The sequence below is a fragment of the Lissotriton helveticus genome, chromosome 5_1 (assembly GCF_964261635.1).
Source record: "Lissotriton helveticus chromosome 5_1, aLisHel1.1, whole genome shotgun sequence".
NCBI lineage: Eukaryota > Metazoa > Chordata > Amphibia > Caudata > Salamandridae > Lissotriton > Lissotriton helveticus.
In genome coordinates, this window is record NC_136065.1 from 1657698642 (window position 1) to 1657721807 (window position 23166).

Here is a 23166-nt window from a genome sequence, read left to right on the forward strand (position 1 = left end):
CCCTCAAACCTCTGGTTAATTTGGTTCTGTCCATATAGAAGACTCTCTGTCGCAGTGGATTCTATCTCTAATATTAAGGAGCTCCAGTGCTAGGGGTCCGCAAGCCATGCCACCAATGTTCCTACTTTGTCACGCTCTGCATGGGCCCGGGTCATATATTTGCAGTGGTCCACTTTTGTAGTGGATTCTATCTCTAATATTATGGAGCTCCTGGGTGAGGGGTCCTCAAGCCATGCCAGCTATGTTCCTACTTTGTCATGCTCTGCATGGGCCCGGGTCATATATTTGCAGTGGTTGAAGCAGCCCTTGGTTCCCAGGGCATGCCTTCTCCAGGTCTCTCAGAGCTTTTTCTTGGGTCTCTACATCATGTGTGAAAGTACCTCGGACTCCAACCCCTTCAGCAATACAACTGCCTCTGATCAATGTTTTGAAAGCATCCTTTAGGGTCTTGACCCGCAAACCTGCATGCCACGAGGATGTACTTCTTATCAGGGTCTATCAAATTATTTTGTTTTTTAAAATGGGACTCCAGGACGGATCCCAACCAGGGTCATCCTGTTGAATGTAGAAAATGTAGTGGCATATGTTTGCCCCCACCATCTCTTGTGAAGCGCATCACTTTCTGGACCAGCGAGGTGAGTTTCTTATAAAACAGCGATATTGGCTCACCACCTCTTTATGAATGCACGAACATTGTATCATTTTGCCAAACAATTCAAGCCTCTGGCATTCCAGCTACTGAAAATGTAAGTTAGGGAGTGTTGCCATAGCATTGAGTAAAGGTGTCACCCGAGGGCAATCCCCACCAGGTAGTGGTCCACGCAAGGGTGGAAATCTGCAAACCACTGTGCAAAGGGTGATTCAACAGAGGCAGGGGTCATACAACACAAAGTCCCGATAAAACAAACAACAGTACCTCAACTCCCCAAACCCAGGGCAACAAGTAAAGTCAACCCCACCCAAACTATCAAAAAGTCATTTAACAACCATCATACACACCACTTTAAAGTAGTGGGGGTGCATTTAAGCAGGCGCCTCCTGATGTCGTCTCATGCCATCCGTAAAACAACAAGGATCACATCAAACCAATGTCGCCCCATCTGTCAGGGCCAATTAGTACAACTTAGGCTATTCTTTCAGGCAGTGTTGCCCCAGATGTGACATTAATACATCTCTCCCAATTTGACAGCTTTAAATCAGTTCATCAGCCGTGCCAGGGGTGACCTGTGGGAGGGAATTATCAGTGTAATGGAAAGAGATCTAGGGCTCATAATCGATAGCTTGGCACTTTGCAAAAAAAAGGGTCAGTTTTCACTGTTAAAATGTGGTGTGTCCACGTTGTGTATTGGGCTGTTTCCTGTCGCAGGCACTAGGCTTACCCACACAAGGGAGGTACAATTTTTCTTGGAAGACTTTGGGGGGAATGTGGGGTGGGTAGAATTGTGTGGATCCACGCAGATTCCAGAACTTTCCACCACAGAAGGGTGGGCGCTAGGTGGCGCACTAGCAGATGGCCGCTCTGTAGCCAGCTCCTGCCGCCCGGCGTAATTTATCTTGTAATTATCCTCATATTGACCATACTGGTGGAATCTGGCACCCCCAATCGACGGTGATCATCGTGCTGCACCTGCGGACCGAGTTTCGCTATGTTTCCCAGCTCGCTGACCCAGGAATCGGCGGAAAGAGGTGATCCCGCCAGACAGTGAAACTCCTGGTGCTTTGAGACCGGCCACGGGAACTACCCTGCACCGAGGCTGCGGCGTGGCTGCCTGGGCCGCGTCGGCCGCATTTCAAACCCGCGGCCGCGGAAGCGGCGCCCTATTTCCCGCCCAACTACCACTGCTAGCTGCCACACTCCGGGAGGAAGCTTGTGTGGAACTGACCCCCTCTGCACAGTGAGTGTTAAGGTGCGGACGGCCCTTGGAGTACTTGCCGGCCCGCACTGAAGGGGTCCTTGCCACTCGGGTGCTGAGAGTGAGGTGCGGCGCCCCCGCCGTCGGTCCTGACTTGGGTGATCCACTGGTATAACTTGGAGCCTGCCCTACGAAGGATCTGTGGAGCGGCGAACTGAGCTGCATTGGCTGCGCTGCTGCAACGCGGCATATGGGGACTAAATCCTGAGGCCCGAGACGCTACCGTTACTGACCACTCCACAGCGCTTAGGATCCTACGGGACGGCATCTAGTGACAATTGCGGTGAGTGTGTGCCTGTGATTGACATGAGGTTCCGTTGTTTGCGACTCCATTTTGTGTTGCCCTCACATAGGCCATAGGGATAAATGAACGAACGAAGTTGCATGGGCCTTTTCGACTTGCGAGTGAACTGCAAGATGCTGACCCCTTCACCTGAAACTGACCCTTCCACGAAGCTAGTTTCTTTAGCCGATCTTGTCTTAAATTGCCAATCAATGTTAAGGATATTGTTAACTTTTAGTTTCTTGCACATATCTTATCCTACACTACATCTGAATTGCTCTTTTCTTTACGGCTTTCCATTACATGGGTAGTGATTTCAATTATGGGTTTGTCCAGCTTTTGGTAATCGAATTTGGGACAGTCCTAATAATTAACTTGTGGAGTTGGTACGATGTAAAGTGAGCTTTTTGGAATGTGATAATGTATAGAAATGTGTTTCTATTGGTCAGAATTTGCCGCAATGGGTGTGCATTCGTAATTGTCTGAATTCTCAATAAAAAGTGGTGTCTTGCTCTACGAAAATTGAGCAGTCACCTGAGTTGTACACCGTGTTGTATTGCTTGGTTCACTGTTACTAGCTGCAGCTAATAAATTTGATCTCTGACGCCACCTAGAAGTATTCCGTGCCTCTGTTTGCCAGGACAGGTGAACTCGAAGACATCGGGCATGTCCCTGACGCCGCCGGTTCTGAAAGACCCGGTTCTTCAGTTAGCGCCCAACGTGGGGCGACTTCAGCGGTACCGGTCCAAGTCTGAGGATCGTGAAGAGCTATGTGAGGAAATTCTGGAGGAAGACCGCCACTTCATCGACCCCTGCATGTCGACGTGGACCGAAGGTGTTTTCTGCGAGGCTTCCCGCTTTCCGACGGCTACGAAGGACTGCTGCCCTGACTGTCGCCCTGTCTTGGACACTTGATAGATGCTTTGTAGAGCGAGACGATAGACGGTCTTCTGATGGCGTGACAGATATTTTGGTTAGGTATAAGTGGGTCGCTCCCACGACTTTGTTTGGTTCTTGGTTTTGTCTGATTCGGCAGCTGCAGCAATCGAAGCCGAGGGGCTCGTATATTTGCGAGTGTATCGATAGTTGATAACCCCTTGAAGTTTGAAGCTAGATTAGTGAGCTATAAGATGCCTGGTCTTAGCAAACTTAGGAAATGGTTTAGTTGTGGTTGTAACAGGAATTCCCGATACCTCGGTTGGAACTCCGACTTATGCGCTCTATTCAAAACACGGAGTGGGTCCTATTACTTATAATGAAGTATGGGTCCGCTATACTAAAAAAGATGGTGTTTTACGATGGCCCCCAACATGGTAGTTTCAAATTAAATATTTTAGATAATCTGGAAGTTGCGCTATTTAAGAAGAAAGCCCGGCCGGCAATGTTTGACTCTTTCCGCCTTTGGCAAAAGGAAGCCAAACAGAGAGAAATTAAGCAAGCTAAGAGAGATAGGAAAGATAAGAATTTGTCAGTACTACAAGCTGCTAGGCAGTATAGGGATGATGGAGTAGAGCGAGCGAGTGAAGTTCTAGATAGGCAGCATTGCATGGCCATGGATAAATGTTATCCGGCCTTGCCGTCTTCTCCTCCGAAAGCGATTGAAGATCTTGAAGAAGATCCTTTGATCTCTCATTTGTAGAGATTGCCACCTCCCTATGTGCAGGGTGCTACTGCACCTCAATTACCCCCGGTTGTTCCACCCTTTGTTGTTCAACCTCCTGCTGTTGTTCAGCCACTTGGTGCTCCACAGATGGTTTTGCCTCTTCCTGCGCAACCCGCTCTAGGGTCGCCATCTTTGTTACCAGCTTTGCCTCAAACTCCTTTGCCTTCTACTTCTGCACCTTCGACTCCTACTGTTCTTATCCCTACACCTTCTTTGCCTCAAAATACTTATTCTCCTGTTCATATGTCTGCTTCTACTCCTTCTGTTCGAAAACGAATGACAGAAACTGTTTCTAATTTGTTGACTCCATTGCTTGGGTCATTGAATATGACCCCTGTTTCGGAACGTAAGCAGAGTCGTAGTCAGCTTCCCGGTCCCAAGGAACGGGCTGTGTTGGATTTATTGGCTCGTAGATGGATTTCAAATGCCTCTAGGTATAATTTGCAAGCGATTATGGATGTTTTCTTTCAATGGGAACCGCCTAAGCAAAGGTATGTTTTTGATGTAATGTGTATGTTTCTGCATCAAGAATGGGAAAATAATGATTTGGGTTTGATTCCGCAGGAATTACTGGATGTTCAGTCCGAATTTGCTAGAGGGACGATAGTGGAATCTGATGTAACAGATGCCGTAGAGACGATACTTGTTTTTAGATCTAGACTTCCGCCTCAGACATTGTACGAACCTGATTCCTTCGTTAGGAGGAAAATTAAGCAGTACCCTATGAGAGAAGTTCGTCCAGTATGGAAAGAAGCAGTTCAGGCCGATGCCGCTCATAACATTGATGCTGTACCGGCTCATTTTCAGCGAGTATGGGTACATGTCCCTTGGAAGAGAGCGGAGGTATTGGCTCTTAAGCAGACCTTACCTGACCCTCGTAAGAATCCTGCTGGTTATTATAAAGAGTTGTCCCAGACAGTTGAAGCGTGTATTATGAATTTAGCTGGCATCGATATGTTGATGGGTAATGTAGTTCCGCAACCATTGTGGGCGAAGATTCGCCATGAGAATCATGTAGCAGAGTTAGGTGATACTTGGGCGAATATTGTTGCTGCAGATGGTAGACAGATAGGAAGTGCTAAACCTGAACCTTTAGTTTCAGAATTACCAGGTAGAATTATTAATTTGATGAAAACGATGATGCACGCTTTACGAGTGAATTGGGATAAGTTAGCAGCGTGTAAGCAGAAGAAAGACAAGAGTTTGTCTGATTTCTTCACTAGGTTTGAAGAGAAGTTTATCGATCATATTGGTCAGGGTATGAGTACGGAAGGTGGTCAAAGGTTGTTCGTGGATACATTTGTCTTTAATTTGCTTCCCGAACTTTCTAATAAGCTAAAGGATTCTGAGAGTTCATGGGCTGTTTCTTCGTCAGCCCAGATATTGGCTACTGCATAATATTACGAGAACAGGGATAAAGATGAGAAGGATAAAGCAGAGAAGAAAACGAAAGATTTAAAGACGAAAGTTCTTTTGCAGCAAGCTTATCCGCCTCGTCAGAATCAGCCTCAGTTTCAGCAACCTCCGCAATTACAGAGATTGTTACAGAAGCCTGAGCCTTATGTTCAGCGATTCTTTCCTGGCCCAAATCAGTGTGCTTATTGTAGAGAGGAAGGTCATTACAAGAATAGTTGCCGGTTTTGTTGCAGCGTTCGAATGATGCATTTGGTCAGAGAGGTCGTGGTGGTTTTCAGCAAGCCCCTAGGGGTAGAGGACGTGGTGTGATCCCCCAGAAGGAGCGTTCCTTTCCCCCTCAGAATTCTGCGAATTATTTTGATAGACAGAATGCTCCGAGTGGTCAGTCTGCTCAGTAATATGTTGAGGATTATTATGTTGAAGGTGAGAGTTCTGGTTATAATGATAACTAGGACAGCCAAGGACAAAGTAAGGGAGTAGTGTCAGTTCCAGTAGATCAGAATGGACCTTATGTTGAAGTGATTACATCAGGCGTGGTAGAACCTTTTCTTTTGGATACTGGTGCGACGAAGAGTTCTATTATGCACTCTAAACTTCCTGGCGCACCTTTGTCTGGCTTGACCAATGTTTCAGTAGGATTTTCAGGCGCCTCAGTTCGTAATCCGGTTTCTAGTCCTTTGTCCCTTTCCATTGTCCCTTGTGAATTGGAAGCTCCACTTATTCTAACAACTGGTTGTGGTGAGAATCTGTTGGGTTTGGACTTGCTAAAAAGATTGTATGCGACATTGCATTGTTCTCCTTCGGGAGTACAACTTACCCTTGGTAAGAAAGTGATTTCTCCAATGTATTTGTCTAAGGATTGTCTGCCACTGGAATTGCGTTCGCTTCCTGATACGCTTTGGGCTACAGGTCCAAATGATGTTGGCCTTTTGCAGATTCCACCATATGTTGTTACGCTCAAGTCGAATGCTAGACTGCCTCGTATCCCACAATATAAGATATCGAGCGATGATGAGAGAGCTTTTTTGACGATTGTCTATGATCTGGTTGAGAAGGGTGTAGTTGAGGAGACGAGAGGCAATGTCTGTAACAGTCCGGTTTTGCCTGTCCTTAAGCGTACTGATGCTTCCCAGCCACCTGCGTACCGGTTTGTGATGACCTTCGGGAGGTCAACAAGATTGTCGTGCCACAGTTTCCTGTGGTCCCTGATATTACTGCTTTGTTGACTTTGATTCCTGCTTCGGCAGCTTGGTTTTCTGTCATCGATTTGAAGAACGCTTTCTTCAGGATTCCTATTGCTGAGGAGAGTAGGGATATTTTGGGCTTCTCATTAGGAGGCCGAAGCTTCCGGTTTAAGAGAGCTCCCCAAGGTTATTGTGAAAGTCCCTCTATCTATAGTCAAGCGTTGAAAACTCAGCTTGATGGTTTTGTATTGCCTGTTGGTGCTACTCTTATTCAGTACGTCGATGATTTGTTGATTACTGCTGATGACGAAAAGATTTGTAAAGAGGCCACTCTTTCTTTGTTGCGGTATTTGTCTGACCTTCGTCATAAAGTGTCACCTTCAAAGTTGCAATATTGCCACCAAGAAGTAACCTACTTAGGTCATCTCTTGTCAAAGGAGGGAAGGAGATTGACCCCAGAAAGAATTCAAGCAATTGCGCAAATGAGTTTCCCATCTACACAGAGAGAAGTGCGTGCCTTTTCAGGTATTACATCGTATTGTAGACAGTGGATCCCCAATTTTTCCTTGTTAGCGAAACCTCTGTTAGCATTGACTCTGAAAGATACTCCGCATCCTCTTCCTTGGTCTGACGAATGTCAGAAAAGTTTTTCTGAATTACACGATGCATTGTGTTCGGCTCCTGTGTTGGGTACACCAGACTATAGTAAGCCTTTCACGTTGTACGTGCACAAGAGAGAAGGTTGTGCGTTGTCAGTGTTGACACACCATTTGGGGACAAGCAGCGTCCATGTGCGTATTTTTCAGCAACATTAGACCCAGTTGCTAAGGCGTTGCCGAGTTGTTTGAGAGCTACAGCGGCAGCGGCTGTTTCTATCCGACAGTCTGCTGGTTTGGTATTGGATAATACGTTGATTGTGATGGTCCCACATGCAGTGGATACTTTATTAAACAGGACCAAGACACAGCACCTTACTAGTGCACGTCTTTCAGGTTACGAGTTGACACTGTTGGCTAGCCATGTTCACATTAAAAGATGTAATGTGTTGAATCCAGCTACGTTGTTGCCGATCTCTACAGAGACGGATGCTCAGGAACAGCATGATTGTTTTCTTCGTACAGAGGAAGAAACGAAAGCTAGAGTTGACTTAAGGGATACTCCCCTTACAGATGTTGATGGTATGCTATGGGTAGATGGTTCATGTTTTAAGCTTCCGAATGGTGAGATGACTGCAGCGTATGCTATCACAACTTTACATACAGTTTTTGAGACAGCACGCATACCACAGAATTCTGCGCAAGCAGCAGAGTTGATTGCACTGACTAGAGCGTGTGTGTTGTCGGAAGGAAAGCGAGTGAATGTTTACACCGATAGTCAGTATGCGTTTGGTGTTGCCCATAGTTTTGGACGTTTGTGGTGAGAACGAGGGTTTCTCACTTCCCATGGCACTAAAATACAGCATGGGCAGTTAGTGAATGAACTTTTGGAATCTCTCACTCTCCCAAAGCAGATTGCAATTGTGAAGTGTAGTGCGCATAAGAAAGTTGTGGACAATGTTGGTTGAGGGAATGTGTTTGTGGATGAAGTTGCGAAGGAAACAGCGAAAGATATTATGAGCCGTATGTATGTTGCAGGCCCTGCTAATTGGGTTATGGCTGGTGGAATGTGTGAAGACACAATAGAAAGTGTGAAAATGATTCAGGCTGAAGCTACAGAGAAGGAAGTGAGTGTTTGGAGAGAGACTACGGGTATGTTGGATCCTACAGGTTGTTGGGTTGAGTTGTCAGAACACCAGCGATGGTTGTTGCCAGATGCGTATGTGCTCCCAGTGGTTACAATGGCTCATGGACTGGCTCATATCAGTTCGAAGGGAATATGTAAGTTGTTGGCTCCAGTTTGGCAGTATGCTGGAATTCGGAAATGTGCAGAGAACGTGGTGAAACATTGTATGATTTGTCTGAAGTATAATCCTGGTAAGGGAACTCCAACTCCAGCTGGTCATTTTGCTCCTCCGACGTATCCGTTTGAGGTGATACAGCCAGATTATATTCACATGGAGAGATGTAATAATCTGAAGTATGTCCTTGTGGTTGTTTGCGCCTTTTCCATTTGGATAGAGGCCTGCCCCTTAAAGGATAATGCTGCCTTGTCTACAGCCAAGGTTTTGCTGAAAGAGTATTTCCCTAGGTATGGATTGCCGAGAATTGTATGGTTGGACAATGGGAGTGAATTTGTGGGTCAAATCATGAAGAAAGTGTGTGCTGGTTTGGGAATAAATCAGAAGTTCCATGCAGCAAATCACCCCCAGTCTGCTGGACTTGTTGAATGTTACAATGGTACCTTGAAGCTGAAATTAGCTAAGGTACAAGCGAGCACTGGTCTTACATGGCCGGATGCCATCTTCTGTCAACAAGGACAACAGTGCATTCTCATGTGGGACTTAGCCCATACGAAATAGTTTTTGGTCGTCCAGCGAATGTTTGGGGTGTGCCTCGTCCAAAAGAATACAGCAGCATTGAGTACCCTATCATGGTGGATTACTTACATGACTTGACTGCTAAATTATGTGTTCTCCACCAACAGGTCTATGACAGTTTGCCAACAACTACTGCAGATCCAGGCCATACGATTCACCCTGGTCACTATATCCTCACGAAGAATTTTCAGCGCACCAAGAATTTGGAAACGAGATGGACTGGTCCTTATTTAGTGCTTTTGGTTACTAGAACTGCTGTTAGAGTAGCTGGCAAAAAGAACTGGGTGCATGCCACCCACTGTAAAAAAAGTTCCTTTGCCTTTACCGTATGATCAGTGGGTGAGGGATGGTATAGCTGACTCCGAATGTGAGAGAGTCCCTAGATTTGTGCCTTTTAGTGATGCTCATTTGACATGGACTCGGTCAGAAACGGCAGGATGATGATGTTCTGCAAGCTGCTGTGCCTCCTCATCTAAAGATTGACACCACCAATCCGGAACTTTTATTCAAGGATCCGACTGTACCTGATAAAGAACACTACGATCTGAGACCAAGAAAGTTTGTAGATATGGACAAATAAAAGAATTTCTTTTTTTTTATATGTAGTGAATTTACACCTTGTCAGATCAAGAGACTTTTTTTTGCTTTTTCCTTTTTCGAGTCACCATCCGGACTCAGCTGCAGGGTCGCGGTACAGCCTTAAGGGGTGAGCCACATATTGACACAAGGTCTGTGGTTCAGGGTCGTTAGTGCGATCTTGGTGCACACTTAAGTGTAGAAGTTAATAGCTGTGAGCAGCACGTTAGAGGATGCTGTTTTTTGAGTTTGATAAGAGTGTTAGAAAAGTTGATCCTAAAGTGAGAATATGTATATTGATTCATAGCAAATGTTTTTTAATAATGTGTTTCCTTATGCTTTTGAATATTACGCTAGCTTGTGTGGGTGGGATTTTCTATGTCACACAACAGCCGATTACATCTACCTCTCAACCTACTCTTTCTTTTTCTACTGTTTCTCCATATGAGTTTCATACGTTACCTGAACATGAACAGACACGAAGATCAGAATTTGTGAACAACTCATTTATACAGATGTTGCATCAGCACCAGCTAGTCATAAATACCACGAATTGCTGGGTGTGTGGTCTTATGCCACATACGACAGATAAGGGAATGCCATATTTGGTTTTGCCTTTTTCGCCTAATGGGTCAGTTTGGGCACTCCAATCGATGTTTATCTATGCGAATGAAGCCTCTCCTGTACGTTCTGTCGAAGACAATGCGAGTAATAATGCCTTGATACGGGGAATAGTTGATATGATTGGAGATATTGACGCGTATAACGCTATCCCTAAAGATGAAGTACGAGCACATGTCGGTTGGAATAAGACGACATATAGTGTTAGCTTGACGGAGAAAGAGAGACAGCGAAGGTCTCCTCCTATTTGGATTGTACCCCACCAAGGTCATTTTTGTCTGCAAGGTAATGGTCAGAATCCGAGAGCTCAGCTTGGTAAGAGTGTGTGTGTTCACACATACGTTTATATGTCCCAGAAATCTCCTCCGTTCGTGACAGCCAAAGGCACGTATTTTGTTTGTTATGACAGAGCATATACATGGTTGCCGTATGATTTTTTGGGCACATGTTATGTAGCGTTTTTGCTTCCCCCTACGTATACAGCTGCTTTCGACTACCATAAGACAAGATTTGGTAGAGGTATTATCGATGCGAAAGATACTGTCGCACAAGAAGTTGGAGACTTCTTTAAGGGTTTCCTGCCCTTTTGGGGTCCTATGGCTAATAGTAGGAATATTCGTCAGCTTACGAGAGTGGTTGAGGCCACTATAAATGAGACTGCAGGTGCCCTAAGCAATATTACGGCTGAGCTTCAAGCGGATCGCCTTATGACATTACAGAACCGCTTTGTTCTAGATATTATACTGGCAGATAGAGGTGGGGTATGTAAATTGATCGGATCTAGTTGCTGTGTTTTCATACCAGATAACGCCAACGACGGTGTACCAGGCCATCCAGAAGTTGCAGAAGTTTGCTGAATCTATACATGTAGACGAAGGTACCTGGTCATTAATGGGATGGTTTTGGGATTTGCTGTCCAAATGGGGATGGAAGATTCTGATATTTCTTGGTATGGCTTTAGCAATCCTTTTCTCGTGTTGCTTATGCATCCAGTGTGGTCCCGCCATTTGTGGCCTTTGTGCTACGATCTGTGTGAGAAGACCCATCTCGAGAGAAGCGAAGGATAATAAGATGATGTTACAGCAACACCTTGATGATCTAATGAGAATAGATATAGACCTGGATTCAGATTGACGTGAGTTTAGGTCATTGCCTACGTAATGGCAAAAGGAGGGTCTGAGGTTCCGTGGTTTTTGGAACCGGACTCCATTTTGTTTACGTTGTTTGCGACTCCATTTTGTGTTGCCCTCACGTAGGCCATAGGGATAAATGAACGAACGAAGTTGCAGGGGACTCGTTGTCCATGTAACCATTTAACGTGGGCCTTTTCGACTTGCGAGTGAACTGCAAGATGCTGACCCCTTCACCTGAAACTGACCCTTCCACGTTGCTAGTTTCTTGTCTTAAATTGCCAATCAATGTTCAGGATATCGTTAACTTTTAGTTTCTTGCACATATCTTATCCTACACTACATCTGAATTGCTCTTTTCTTTACGGCTTTCCATTACATGGGTAGTGCTTTCAATTATGGGTTTGTCCGGCTTTTGGTAATCGAATTTGGGACAGTCCTAATAATTAACTTGTGGGGTTGGTACGATGTAAAGTGAGCTTTTTGGAATGTGATAATGTATAGAAATGTGTTTCTATTGGTCAGAATTTGCCGCAATGGGTGTGCATTCATAATTGTCTGAATTCTCAATAAAAAGTGGTGTCTTGCTCTACGAAAATTGAGCAGTCTCCTGAGTTGTACACCGTGTGTATTGCTTGGTTCACTGTTACTAGCTGCAGCTAATAAATTTGATCTCTGACGCCACCTAGAAGTATTCCGTGTCTCTGTTTGCCAGGACAGGTGAACTCAAAGACATCGGGCGTGTCCCTGATGCCGCCGGTTCTGAAAGATCCGGTTCTTCAAACGCTGACTCCGGGCTTGCTATGGGTCTGGCGGCGTGTTCATCCCACGCAGTCGTGCTGCTTGCCCATCAAGTGCCATTGAGGAATGCCAGGCCCCACGCCTCCAGCCTTGAAAAGTACGCTGCAGAGCCGTGAGCAGCCATCGTAGCCTGTTGACTGTACCCGACCTATTGAGACGCTGGGTGGAAAGAGTGGTACTTCCAGCGTCATTTTGGACCCCAGATTGTGGTAGCACTGTGTGGCTCCTTAGTGCTCCCTGAATGGTGGTGGGTATAGGTGGCGTTCTTTGTCCCTACTTGCTGTGACATTCGAGGGCCGCATGACGTACATTGGTGTCAGGAGTGGAGGAGGGGCGGCTGCCTTGCGGAAGAGTCTGGATTTCTGCAGGAAGGCCCTGTAGTGGGTACATCTACCTGACTGACATGATTTTTTACCGCTCTGCGATCCAATACTACTCTCGCCTCCACGAATACCTTGCTGGACTTGAGCGCTGTGGGAGTGTAGGCACCGAGATCCCTACCATACCTGCTCGGCGCAATGGGTAAACCGGACACGCGTCAACCCAAGATTACTTTTGACGCTGCCAAAAAGGCACCCCGGTCTAGCCAAGGAGATCGGGAACTGCCTGGATGGGCAGTGGACGGAGCGGCGGCGCCTGCCCCTACTGCCGATGTACAAGAAATTCTTAGAGAGGTTCGGCAAGGTTTCGCCACTATTGTTGATAAGGTGGACAGGCTATCGTTCCGGATGGACGCCATTGCCCATAAGTTGGATGGTCATGATGAGAGGATTAAAGAGGCGGAAAGACGCATTTCTGATTCTGAAGATGTCTCGGGCACACACACGTCCCAGCTGTCTCGCATGGACAATCTACTACGCTCCATTGCGGCAAAAAATGAAGGCTTAGAAGTGCGCAGTAGGCGCAATAACATTCGCCTTATTGGAATTCCGGAGTCCACCAACACTGGACGTATGGAGGACTATGTGGAGAAGTTGCTCCTGGAAACCGTGGGTGCTGACGCTTTCTCTGCCCAATTTATTGTCGAACAGGAGCACCGCTCTCTGGCGCCCCGGCCCAGGCCCGGAGACACTCCTCGTCCTATAATAGCACGTCTCCTGAACTACAGAGACCGAGATGTGGCATTACGGGCGACACGCAGCGGGCGAGAACTGGTCTATAATGGAGTTACTTTTTCCATATATCCTGACTTCACTCCTATGGTGCAGGAGGAACGCCGTAAGTTTTTGGACGTCAAGGCTAAACTGCGGAAAGCACAGGTTGATTACGCGCTTCTGTACCCGGCAAGACTGCCGATTACTCATCAGGGGAAGCAGAGATTCTTTACGAAGCCACAGCAAGTGGAGGACTTTTTGAAACACCTGAAAATATCGGTTAGACAGGAGGCGGATGTTGACGATCCTCGAGATCCCCCGATGGCTGACGCGGATATGGAACACTTGTAAGACCAATGCACTATGTACCCTTGAGCTGGGAGTGATTTTGGACTTGAATTGTAGTATGGGATGATGTGTGGGCTGCTCTGATCCTAACTGCCTGATTCGAGGTATGCTTCCTCCTGGATGAGCATGGTGGTGGGTCGGTTTCATGGTCCCTTGGATACGCAGTCCTCTCTTACTAGAATTATTGCTCCTCGTCCGCCTGCGGACCTTCCTTAGAATGTCCTGTTGTTGCTGGTCCCTTTGCGCTTATATGAGGGGGTGCTTTGACTACCCCGGTGTGGGCCACGTTTCTTAACGCCTGGCCCCTCTGTCTACCTGCTCGAGGCCTTGGCTTCTGGCTGGCATGATGGGGGCGAGGTTGTGTTGCCACCTTAGACGGCCCCCTAAGGGCATTACCCTGCTTTGGTCCACTACATGAGTTTAGTCAGACCCAAACTGTTGTTGTTCTTCTTGTTGGGGGAGTGGGGGGGGGTTGCGGGTGGGAGGGTGTATGGTACTGGCATGATTGGGATGCTTCAGTGGGAGGGAGGGGAGGGGGGAAATGAAACTGTGTGAATGTTGTAGTGAATGGTTGGATGCGCTGCCCCACGCACTTTTTGTTTCTAAGACTGCATTTATTGAGTGGCTTCTTACACCCTACATTGCACATGGTGGTTTTTCTTTTGTTTTTGCTCACTGCGCTTTCGTCTGGTTCTATATGCTCACATTAATTTCTCACATACACGATGACTCATAGGGGGACACCACTGATTGTCCTTACATGGAATGTCCGAGGGTTGGGGGACTCAAGAAAGACGGCAGATCATAACTTATTTAGACCGCCACCACGTCCACATAGCGATGCTACAAGAAACCCATCTTAACCCCTTACAGACCCCTGCCTTTGCCTTCCACTGGTCAATGTACAGGGTTTTTACTTCTTATTCTACCTATGCCAGGGGCACCCCCATATTGATTAAGAATAATGTGCCCTTTGCTGCGGTAGGCTCCCTCAGTGACGAGCTCGGGAGGTTCTGCCTCACATGGGGGCGACTGAGAATGACCTCGGTGACACTAGTGTGCTGTGATGGCCCCAACACAGACTCCCCTGAATTTTTCTCTTCCCTATGGGACAAGATAAGGGAGATTGGTTCGAACAATGTCATCTGGGGAGGGGATTTTAATGTCACCTATGATCCTGCTTCAGATAGATCTAATCCCGCACCACACCACCGCACCAAAGCAGCTGCAACGCTCCATGATATCATCTCTGATAACTATTTAGTGGATGCTTGGTGACATGTCTATCCGCACCGACTTGAAGGCACACACTTCACTGCTCACGCCGCCTCTTGGGCGCGGCTGGACTACTGGCTTTTGTCTCGGGCCCTAGGTCCTCTGGTTAATGCAACACAACACTTGGCCAGGACATATTCTGATCATGCACCTGTCTTACTCACTCTTTCCCCCTCGGCCTTTGAATGCCCTCGTAGTGCATGGCGACTAAATACACGTATGCTGCTTGATGAGGTCTTCCGAGCGGAACTGGAAGATGAGTTCCAGGAATTTTTTGAGATCAACAAGGGATCTGTATGAGTGTGGAAACAATTTGGGAAGCATTCACACTAGAGGGGTGTGCATATCTAAGGGAGCGGGAGTCTTAAAAAGCATCACTTCCTCCCTTCGGAGGCTAGAGCTGGAACTTCGTGGGCTTGAAGCTCTCTTGGCCAACCACCCAGATGGGGATACTCAGAGTAAATTTAGGGAGACGCTAGCGGAATACATGGCGGAAGCAGACAGGGAAGTGCGCTTTCATGGCAAACACTGGGTGGCGCGTAGATATGGGGAAGGGGAACGCCCCGTCAAAGCTCTTGCAGATGAGATTAGACACCCACGACACTGCAATTATATAATTGACTTAGAACAATCAGACGGTACGAGATGCTGGGATACCGCTACCATCCTAGGTGAATTCACCAACCACTACGCCACCTTGTATACGAGTGTTGGCCAACGCGACCTGGATTTAGATTCCTACCTAGGCGATGTAGCCATGGATGGCTTAGTGATGTACACCGAGAATTCTTAAATGCGCCATACAAGCTCGATGAGGTCCGGGACGCCATTATGGGCATGCAATCGGGCAGGGCCACTGGCCTAGACGGCATTCCTATTGAATTTTATAAAACCTACATTGACCTGATGGCACCTATTCTGCGAGAGGTCTTCGAAGAATCCCTTAAAGTAGGGGTGCTTTCGCCACCCAAGAGGGAGGCGCTCATTATCTCCCTCCTGAAGCCTGACAAACCATCTCACCTATGTGGCTCCTATTGCCCCCTCTCCTTACTCAACTGTGATGCAAAGATATTGGCGAAGCTCATTGTCAATAGACTGACTTTATTGCTAGACCACTAAATATTGCCGGATCAATCTGGGTTTGTCCCGGGGAGGTCCACCTCTCATAACTTACGTATGCTTTTTACTGTTTTGGACACTGTTTCCCCTGACCTTCCTCTTGCGGCGGTCTTCCTTGATGCCACCAAGACGTTCGATTCTGTCGAATGGGACTACCTATTCGGGGTCATGCAACGGATGGGCTTCCCCCCCTCTATTTATTTCGTTCGTGAATTAAGCTCCTATATTGTCGACCAGGCGCTAGAGTAATGATAAATGGCCATGTGTCCATGCCCTTTCCCATCGCTCGGGGCACCCGACAGGGATGTCCACTGTCGCCTCTTTTATTTACGTTGGTCACAGAATCACTGGCGGCTCGACTAAGGCAACGGCACAATGATATGGCCCTGCAATGCCAACTGCGGCAGATCCTTGTTTCTATGTATGCCGACGATATCACGCTCTATGTTCGTGATCCCAGTTCCAATCTCAACGTGCTCCTCCGAGAGTTTGTTATTTTTGGTGGTATATCTGGAGTCCAGATTAATTGGGGAAAATCATGTCTCTTCCCCCTTACGAACTTGACGATACGCTTCCCACTAGATTAGTCGCGCTAACCCGTATCACCGACAAGATATCCCGCTGGATAAAGCTCCCGCTGTCACTGGCTGGACGGGCTTCTTTGATCAAAATGTTCATACTCCTGCAACTACTCTACCTATTCCTTAACATTCCGTACCACCATGGGCGCCACTTCTTTGCACTGTTGAAATCCGAATTGATTAGGTTGGGGTGGGGGAGGAAGCAAGCTCACCTACAGTGGTCGATTCTCACCAGACCTTATGCAGCGGGAGGTTTTGCCATCCCGGACCTGGAATTGTACTATATAAGTGCGCAGGCCCATTATCTATACTATTGGATACGGCACCCCCGATTCATGCCGCACATAGCAGCCGAACACTGGCTTGCGCACCCGATTCCAATAGAAGGGGTACTATTTGCTGAAGTCCCAGCTCGAGAACATACTCAGAACACTGTAAATGCCACAATCCCTGCTTGGCACCGCATTGCGACCCTCTTGTCACTTGGGGTGCCTTGTACGAAAATGGCCAATTCCGTACCTCGGACAGCCTCTTTCGGAATCTGACCCGCGTGCCGCTGGACAGCTTCCTATATTTGCGACTCCAACATGGGATTCGAGCCTTGAATGTCAATTTCCCGGCAGCAGGAGGTATCAACTCCGCAGGCCCGAACGCGATGGAGTGAGGAATTAGGAGTTGAAATCACTGATGACCAGTGGGAGTTTTGTTGCCTTCAGACTGAGCGCATCTCGGCTAGTAGCAGGTTGCGCATTATACACTACAAATACCTTCACAGGTTGTACTACACACCAGCCAAAATGCACCGGTTTCGACTACGAGAAACGGACGCCTGTGATAGGTGCCATGCGACCAACGCAGATATGTTACATTTTGCCTGGAGCTGTCCGGTAGTCCTAACCTTCTGGGAAAAGGTCTTTGAGGCTCTGCATCAGATGACTGAGATACAATTGGACGCTACCCCGCTGGTGGCACTACTTAGTTATGTCCTTCCCATTCCATCATCGTCCCGTAAATACATAGCATTGGCGTTATTGATGGCTAAGAGATGGGTGGCATGCCGTTGGGGCAGAGGGAGGGCGCCCAAGTTTAAGGAATGGCTAAATGATATGACCTTTTGTCAGGAACAGTTATCCAATTATGCTGAATTACTGCCTACCTCCTCTAGACCTCGTGATATTTGGTCACCTCTGACATCCTATCTGTCGGCCAGAGCAGCAGACACTGATACGGCGAGCTTGGCTGATCGCCCCTTGTAATGGCCTCACCCATTGCACATGACTCACCTGCACTATGAATACTGCTCCACATTCCTAGATATGCCTCAGCACATCCAATCACAAGTGATGCCCGTGTTGATGGTGGTTATTGACCTCCTTTGGTGAGTGATTGCCCGCCTGACTTGGTGCCTGGCGGATGTTCCCCCTCCCCCTCTAGCCCCTCCCCCCCTATCTTCCGTGTGTTCCTCCTTGGACGACCCCATTTATCTGCTTGCTAGCATGATTCCGTCTGAGAGTGCAGTGCATACTGACCACCTGTGTTCCCATTTCTTTCTTCCCTCTCTTTGACCTTTACCCACAGAATATAAATGTAGGGTTACTATTTGCTCATGTTTTAATGTTACATGTTACACTGCAGTGATGCTTAACTGATTGCTTGACGCGGCCGGCCCGAAGTGGTTGTAGGCGGCTTGCTGTGTAACAAGATGCCTGGCTTTTATTTTTTGCTCACTATGATCTGCTTCTTTCGTTGGCAGCCGGCCACTCTGTGGATGTAGGCTAAAGCTCCTGTGTTTGTTGTGTTACCAATAAAAAAAAAAATAAAAAAAAACTTTCCACCACAGAAATGTGAAAAAAATGTGTTTTTGTTTTTACAAATGTTTAGGTTTGCAAGGGATTCTGGGTAACAAAACCTGGTGAGAGCCAGTCAAGTCACCCTATCCTGGATTTCCCTGGGTGTCTAGTTTTAAAAAATGTATAGGTTTGCTAGGCTTCCCTAGGTGCCGGCAGAGATAGGGTTCAAAATCTACAGATAGGCACTTTGCTAGAAAAGGGTCATGTTTTCACTGTAAAAATAAAGTGTGTCCAAGTTGAGTTTTGGGCCGTTTCTTGTTGCGGGCACTAGACCCACACAAGTGAGGAACCATTTTTATCGGGAGACTTAGGGTAACATAGAATTATAGAGCAACTGGTATTACCTATTGACTTTTGATGCATTTCTGCCTTCCAAATCAAAGACATGTGTAAAAAATAAGTCATTTTGAAAAATGATCTATAATTCTCATGCTAGTATGGGTACTCAAAATTTCGGAAATGGGCAAATATCTACTGTTTCTAAACTCTATATTTTGTTCCAATTTCAGAAATGCATAGGTGTCTTTCGTACCGATTTTTCCATGTATATATTTTCCCAAATTAATTGCTATATACCCTGTACATAATGAAATACCATTGCAAGACGCTGCTCAGTTATTGGCTATGGGTTCGTCGGGTTCTTGGTGAACCTACAAGTCCTATCTATCCCCACAGCCAGAAAGGTTGAGTGGATGTAACGGTATATTGCTTTCAAACAGCTGTCACAATTAGAAAAAGTTGACACAAATGGCAGTTTTTTTCAACAAATGTTGCTATATTTAACTGTTAGTTAATATAAAGAATCCTTGAAGGTTCCACACAAATGACCCCTTGCTGAATTCAGAATGTTGTCTACGTTTCCAAAATGTATAGCTTTCCAGGATCCATTATTGCTTTCATACCCATTCCTACCCTTAACTGGAAGAAGGTTAAAAGCACAGAAAATAGCAAAAATAGGCTATATCCCAGTAAAATGCCAAAACTGTGTTACAAATGCTTGTTTTCTCACAAGTCTGTCAGTCTCTAAAAGCTGGGAAAATGGTGATTTCAGCCCCGCAAACCCTTTGTTGATACCATTTGCAGGGGAAAAAACAGACGCTTTTTTTGCAGCACTTTTTACAAAATGTAGCTGTATTTTGGCTAATTTCTGGGTCCCCTGCAGGGGAGTCCACAAACCCTGGAAATGTTTAGATTCCCCATGATGTCGGAAGAAAAGGATGCAACTTTGGCGTGGATACCTTATGTGGTTAAAAAGTTACAGGGGCCTAAGCGCGAACTACTGTAAATAGCCAAAAAAAGGCTTAGCACAGAAGTGGAGGGGCGAGGGGGTGGGGAGGTGAAGGTCATCTGTGAAAACTAGTGTTGTTAAATATTTTTCAACTACTTATAAAGGTAGAGTAGTTAACGGTGGTAACCTTGATGAAAGTACTATTTCACATACCCACTGTGCCTCTTCAAAGAAGTTGGAAGTTAGGAACAAAGTCCAACATTAAGCCATTAGATAGCATCTGCAGTGAGTCCTTTGCATGAGTGTTAAGTAGGTTGCAAGAGACATTCCTGTGCATGTTGCCAGAGAAATACCCACCTTTCAAAATGTAAAAAGAATGATTAGCAGGAAAAGACAGGTGAGTAAATCACTACCTACTCAATCAAAAACATTCAGCAGAATTATGAAAACTCCTATACTAACAAAAACATTTAACCACAAGCCTTTCCTACTATATGACAACCACAATCCTTTCTAAAAATACTAATATCTGCAGCTGTAAGTAGAGGTGCTTTCACCTAATATTTGTTTTTTAAATGTATATCCATATGTACAGTTGAAATCCATACCTGGGATATTAACCATTTTGGACTGATTTTGTATAAAAAACATTTATTTCTTGTTCTTCATATTTCATCTTTCTCCATTGTGAGGACAGTTTAGGAGTGAGCATTTAAACATGTGTTGGCCCTTGATGATGCACAGATTTGAGTCTTTTTCAAGGCTGATTAAGGCTAGTGTAAGTCCCTAGTATTGATTGTGATTCAGCGTAAGTGTTATGAATATGTGTAGGTTTAACTTTCAATTCACTACTTACTCATCTGTCCATCTAACTGTACTAGGCACCCTACAGCTAGATAGATTGCAGCATTACCCTCACCACAGAGGCAAATGGACATCTGATGAATCTTACTTTACCAATAGGAGTGGTGGGAATTAAGGTGTCCAAAACAACACCTATGACACCCAATGAGGATGATTAACTGGTGACTAAAGTACAAGCTTGAAATAAGGCTAAAATACACTGTTATCTGGAACATAGTTTAACAATAAAGTATCGCAATGGGGAGACCGAATCTCCTAAAGAAGTATGTCTAACTAGAAGGATAGACACTAGAAGCTCTGCTACTGTGACACAGAATAGAAGAAGCAGAACTTGACATTCTGAAAAGATTAGCTGATTCTCCCTACAACGCATTTAGACCAAAGACAATTTTAGTTCAGTTTCAAATAAAGACCATCAGGACACAATAATAGACTCAAAAATTCAGATAGATATTGTATTAATGTTCCCAAACCAATGCAGATAATCAATTTCTTAGGCACCCCAATGAAGTATTAAAAGGCATGCAGTATTAGACTACTCATTTAGCCAGAGGATCAAATCCAAAGAGGATGGGTTAAAACAAAAATAAGATACAAGGTTACAGGCTCCTACCACCATTTAAGGCAGAAGGATAGTTTGATTCTCTTTAACAACTAAAGATTTAATGCAAAGGTGTAAATGAATACATTTTAAAGTTCTTTAAGGGCAAGTCCATGAGCATAAACAAAAAGGAATTAAAGCAAAAGCCAATGTTTCTGGCAAGGAAGTCTTCTGAGTTAATTCCATAAAAGCATCAGCATCAACAAAAAGGCAGTCCAGGATAGAAATTTCAGGGAGGATTATAAAATTGTTGAAAAAGTGGCCCATTCTCTCCCAAGAAAAGAAAAAATAAAGTAATGCATGTTGTTCCTCCTTCGGAGTTTCTTCTTTTATAGTCCTTATGACACCTTAATGACTTGGTGTCACTCCTCTAGTCAGTCCATCGTATGAATAGTTTTAGCATGTAGTAGCCAAATACATTTAGGTACTCCTGCATTTTTTCCCAAGCACTTCATGCGAACGACTTGGCTTTCCGGGCCTCACAAGTTAATCAATGGTAAGAAATATACAATATAACAGACTATGGCACTGGGTTAGAGTTGATTTTCCCACTGAGCCATCTCACAGTGAAATTCAAAAGAATGTCCTTTGTATGTAAAATGAAATATGCATGGAACAAAAAATGCAACACATCCAGGATTACAAAATAATTATTGCGCTTGCTAAAGGAACATTTTCTGCTCAAGAAATTCATACCTGAGGTTTAAATGAATTAAACTTAATTAGAATTAAATATAACGCATCAAATCATTATTTCATAACAAGAATAATGAATGTTTCACCAATGCATTATTACACCCAGTTATTTAGCATTAGCTATAGCCTACTGCGACAAATTTTTCAACATCCATTCATGTAAATTATTCTTAAAAACCGTTTTACTAAAATTGTTTACTAATTGTTTTTAACCATTAGGGTCCCATCTATTACATGTGTAAGTTTCAATTTCCTAACTAATTTTAACATGGATAGCCGCGTACCCCTAAACCTGGGGTGACGTCCTCTGGTCACTGCCTTGATCCCTATTAATAGGGTTAATAATTTCCTTTTCAATTACAGTTCATTTGTTTTTTGTAATTCATCAAAAGACACTGTTGATTTCTTCAGTGTGCATGTTTATTTCATCATTCCATAATTTTTAATCCTTTCCCATATTCGTAATTATTCCAATGCATTTCGGCTTAACCATGAAGCCTTCATCAGGGAATTGATCTAAAACAAAATACCGCCTTTAATACACGAGGTAATGCTAATTATTAAACAAAAGATTAACCCCTTCGATGCTGATGACGGAGCGGTTCCGTCATCAGCATCGGTTGGGCTGTGCTGATGATGGAACCGCTCCATCATCAGCACAGCCCCCGGGGGAGCGCTGGTGCTCCCCCCCTGGGGCATCGATCATTGTCTTTTAAGCATGGATGGCAGCAGAAGAGTTTCCGCTGCCTCCCCCGGGCCCCCCCACGTTTCCTGATGACGTCAGAGTGCACAGCGCACGCTGACGTCATCAGGAAGCGCTGGACGCGCTGGAAACCATTTGTTTCCAGCACGTCCAGGAGTAGGAAGGTGAGTTTGTGCCTCCGGTGGGGAGGGGGGCCATTTTACAGTACCATGAGGCATCGGGGGGGGAGGAAACAGTGTTTCCTCTCCCCTGATATCCCAATGCAGGGCATTCCTGGTGCACGATCGTCGCGATTGTGCACCAGGAATGCCCCCACTGGACACCAGTGATGTCTTTTTTGTTGACAAGGAAGCGACCCCTTGGTCAAGGGTCGCTTCCTGGGGAGCAAATTAATATTCAAACTTTTCTGCCCCCCCTGGGGACAGATCAACCGTTTTTTGGCTGATTCTGGTCCCGGGGGGGGAGGGGGGGAAATAGAAAAGCCCACTAGAGCCAGGGAATTTAGTTTTTCTGTAATTGGAAGCGACCCCTTGGGCAAGGGTCGCTTCCTTGGGCAGATAGGTTATTTAATTTGGCTTTTCCCACTAGACTCCAGGAGAATTTTTTTTTTTATGGAAGCGACCCCTTGGGCAAGGGTCGCTTCCAGGGGGCCCAATTTAAAAAATATTATATTCTGCCCCCCCCCCGGGGACAGATAGCCTGGTTTTCTGGCGTTTCTGGCACCAGGGGGGCAGAAAAGCCCAC